The 4,540-nt window shown below is 37.7% G+C and overlaps 1 long non-coding RNA gene across 1 annotated transcript in view; it reads left to right on the top strand.

Annotated features, from left to right (window-relative positions):
* Positions 1-4,540, top strand: part of LOC114057996 — a 12,176-nt gene that overhangs the window by 3,171 nt on the left and 4,465 nt on the right. The window contains exon 2 of the long non-coding RNA XR_003571353.1: positions 2,351-2,356. This is a non-coding gene — a long non-coding RNA (uncharacterized LOC114057996). The remainder of the gene's footprint in view (positions 1-2,350; positions 2,357-4,540) is intronic.

Genomic DNA, 4,540 nt, shown 5'->3' with positions numbered 1-4,540 from the left:
AAAAAAAAAAAAAAAAAAAAAAAAAAAAAAAAAAAAAAAAAAAAAGGTGCCTTTCCATTAATTCTGCCACATTTTCTGCTCTCTACCTTCCCTCTCTGAAGTAGAATTGATCCTTCCCTGCCCAGTATGCATAATGAGCTCAATGCTTCTGCATGTCCACTCAGCAAGTTCCTCCTGCAAAGAGACGGCAGGTCAGTGTCCTTGTGTTGTTAATCCATTGAACTAACAACTGAAACCTGGGAGGATTTTTTGCCAATTATAAATGAGCAAGTTATTAATGATTAAAGTAACCCAAGCATGACTTTGTATTCCTCACTTCAACCCCACTCCCTTTTGAACAGTGTCATCATCAGATAAAGAAAAACCTTGATATTGAAGTGTTCTTGTACTCACAGACTTGGGAAGAAAGTTAGCAAAAAAAAAAAATCTAATGCTTACTGACTCTCTGTTATGTAGAAGTTGAATTGTTTTTAGAGAAACTTGGTACCTGACAGATGAACCTCACCTCAGATGAATCCAGAGCCTTAACTTGTTATTTTCCAGCATGCTGTTATAAAGAGAAAATGAAACTCGTATCCTCAGAAGTGGATAAGCACACCAAGGTCAAGAGGTTTACATTGCATTTCTCACCCCAAAAATATTATTGCTGTTCACTGAACTGCTCTGGACGTCTTTTTACAGCAATCAGACCTACCCTGTCTTCTAAGTGGGGGATCGTTCCCAGTGTGATATGCTCTCCCAACCCCTGAGAATGGTACGCTGACCAGAAGGACACACCATCAGAGGTCTGCTGTTTTGCTAATCTCCTCAGGCATTTAATGTTTTTTTTCTGCTCTCACAAAGCTTGAGTAGCTTCACAGCCATTTTAGCTATCATTTAAACATATGGTCTTATTTCATGGTGAATTAAATTTTAGGTTTTTCCAGCAGAAGGAAAGCAGCAATCATATATGATTTCCCCACAGCTATTCCAGGCATGTAATAGCTGAAATGCACTTGAAAGAAGAGGTCTTGGTCAATGCAAGAAATTTTAAGACACTTTACCGAAGTTATGAAGTTATTTGTGGACTCCTCAGGTAATCAAGGGAAAGAGCATCCTGAGAGCAATTCAGAGCAGGAACCTAAATTGAACTAAATTTCAAATTGTTATCCTTCTTTTTCTTCCCTCCTACTGGCAGCCCAGTTTCCCAGCCTAACTCTGACTTGAGATTTTTCCTGTGAACATTTACTTCTCGAGTGTAATTCATTGCAGCTTTTTCTCACCACTGTCCATAACTCTGGGCAGATGACAGTGCTTATGATGCAAATTTTTTTTTTTTTTTTTTAGAAATCTGTGCTATGGTGAGTAAAAATATTATGTAAAGCAACCTAAAGATAGATAAATCACCAACAACTAGCACTCCAACTAAACATATCTTGCTATTTTTGCTCAAGTGAGAGTGTGGGCATAGTTAGCACAGAGGTTCTTATTGCTTGTTAGTAGTTGTAGGGTCTGCAAGGATTTTCATGAAATCTTTCCACATCCTGAAGGGAGTTCTGGTGTTTCATTTATGTTGCAGAAATAAAAATCAACACCAAGCATAAATATTTTATGCTGGATTTTACCTGTGTCACATCAAAGTCTGGCCAAGCCAAGCAAAACAAACTAGAACTGCAGGGAAGCTTCTGCCATTTCCTCCTTACTCTGATGTGTCCCATAAGCAAATCTGATAAGTAACTTCTGCAAAATGTTTTTTGAAATACAACATTTTAATGAAATGCCATAGAAAGTGGTAGAAGTGATACTTAATGCACAGATCTCTTTTGTTCTATTATGCATTGATGAGGGAATTTGTATGATCATTAGGGGATGACTGAAGTTTGGAATCTTTTTAATGAATATTACATTCTCATCTATTAAAGGGACGAATGACAGTAAAATCTTCTTGTAGCAAATTTCTGCCATCTGTGTAACTTTTCCCTAGAGCATTACTGGGAAGGAAGTCAAAGGAGGCACCTAAACAGTGCAAAGCAAAGAATTCCATCAAAGTAAGACCTAACCAGTTTTCCATGTAGCTGGTACCTTCTCTCTGTGGAATTTGGACTTTTCTTTTCTTTATTTTTTTTTTTCTTTTTCATTTTGCAAATTGACCTATGGTCCATAGAGTTCAACTGACCTGTCTTCACACTCTTTTTGTATGAAGTTTATGAAATATTAGCAGACATGCAAACTTATTATATTCACTGAAGCGTATTTGACAGAAAAGTTGGCACGGATAAGTAGGTTAAAAAATACAGTCAGTTTTGCAATAATTTTCTACTTCTTCGACTCTACAATTTTCAGGTATTCTCATAGTTTAATTAATGGAAAGTCAGATGTAGTACTTGCATAGTTTTCAAGAGTATATGTATATATTCAACCAGAATTTCATGTTTATGAAAGGAACACTACTTCCTTTTTTCTTAACTGAAGGTATATTTTAAAAAGATAACAAGTCTTGATTAAGAGGGATATGAGCAACAAGTACTTAATCATATACTTAATCAGCTAGCATGTACTAACTAGAACTGTTTAGAAAACCTTTTCCTCCTCTTTAATTATTTTGAATCCTGAAATCAGTGTAATTTATTCTCAGAATGCTTCTGAAAACAACTCCAAATACAGAAAGTGTGATTTGCTTAAACTCACCATTTCCAAATCTGATTAATTTACATATTTCGTTATACTTGTCTGTCCCTTTTTATTGAGAAACTATATACATCATAAGACCTTTCTGCAACAAAGCATAATGAGAAATGTAATGGCAACATGCTAGTAAAAGTTGAACCACAAAGGCATTGAACAGCATATTTGTACTGAAAATAGAAAACATCCACATTTCCACAGAGAAAACTTTTTGTTTGCAAAGTAATTTATCTGCAAAACGAATGGAATTGCTCTGTTTTCAATTATTTTAGCTGGCAGTTTAATTAATTCTTCAATTTATTCTCAAACTTCAGCCTCCAGCCATTCGATATTGTTGTTAGGGAATGACTTGCTATTTCTTTCGAAATCATGCTATTATCTGATATCTTTCTCTTATAGACACTTCTAACCACTCTGCAACATTCTTTGGCTTTCAAAAGCTAAGTTCACCTCCTTTGATTTTTTTCTCTTCAGGTCACAAATCCTTACTACAGTTTTCTTCTGAATTCTTTTTAACTTCCAGAATTCCTTATGGACTATTTTCTTTGAAAGTTTTTAGAAACTTGTCTTTCCCTTGTAAGTACACTCATAACACTCTTTCTTCTAATGTCATTGTGCAGGTTCAAGAAGACAGAAATACATCTGACTACTTACTTAAAATGTCTCACCACCCCCTCATGCACCAAAAGTAACTCTGATCCTAAGGTCTGATGTCAAAACTGCACCAAGCCTGTCTGATCCTTGGGCCTCTGAAAATATCTGAAGTTTCAAGTCCTTGCTATTGAAAGGATCAGAGCTAAGCATGACCATGAAGCAGGTTCACCAAGACCCCATCAATAGGTAGGACGTGAGATGGACAGTGTTCCTCAGACAACAGAAGAGTTCCACAGTGTGGGTGCATGAAGCTCACATCAGTCATGCCACGGGCAAGAGACCTGTGAAGATCGCCTGAAAATGTGCTGTACACTCCCACACAACATATTTCTCATCTCTTTGGCTACTTTCCATCTTGTGGAGATGGAATAGAAGGCAGTGAGATTTGTGTGACCTTGCTTTTCTTGTTTCATGGAGCAGCTATGACTCCTACTGGAGATTTGCTACTTACCAAACCCGGAGTGCTTTCAGCACACATTCCACAAATGCACGTATTGGCTCACCACTACATTAAGGAGAAACACGCTTCATGGGAGGTTCTGAGAAGAGAGGCCACTTCTTCTGCAAATTCATTCATAGACTGAAACAGATGGCTGTTGAGACACTGGTTTCAATGCTGCTACCACAAAACCCCCCTGGGAAGAAAGGGTGGGAAGACCTCTCCTTGAGCTGTTCTTCCTGCACTAGGTGTGAGAGAATTGGTTACCATGAGCTCTTTGTTCACTCTTTGTGGCACCTCTTGGAAAAGAAATGAAGCATTAAGTTAAGTGAAGGAAGCAGGTTTTTTCTCCTATTTTCTTTCACTGATAGAGAAAGCAGAAGCCATCAGTATGATTTCTGACTGGGATAAGACAACCTTAACAACCCATGCCAGTGGACAGCTGGTGGATTGCACTTTCTCAGCTCTGGTGGAGAAAGGATCCTGGGTGAAGTCTGTAACCACAACCAGGCTGAAACTTGGGTTCCACTGTCTTTGGGGACTTACGAAGATTTAGAACAGAGCTCAGGGGAAGAAATCAGTGTAAAGATGCGAAGATACTGTTAAAGCAATAAGAATGGTTTGACAAGTCAACAAATTCAGTGCATTTCCTAGTCTACCTGAGCCATGACCCAGTAAAGGTTAAGTACTGAATTGTACTGCCAAAATGCTTATTAATTGGAGTAATTGTCTATCTTGCCACTTCCAGGAATCCAAGATATGTCTTTCTTCTATTTCCATGGT

Source organism: Empidonax traillii, unplaced genomic scaffold (genome assembly GCF_003031625.1).
Source record: "Empidonax traillii isolate 1590-97213 ecotype Southwest subspecies unplaced genomic scaffold, ASM303162v1 scaffold157:size2224338, whole genome shotgun sequence".
Lineage (NCBI taxonomy): Eukaryota > Metazoa > Chordata > Aves > Passeriformes > Tyrannidae > Empidonax > Empidonax traillii.
The sequence above is the reverse complement of the archived record's forward strand: the minus strand, read 5'-3'. Positions and strand labels throughout refer to the sequence as shown.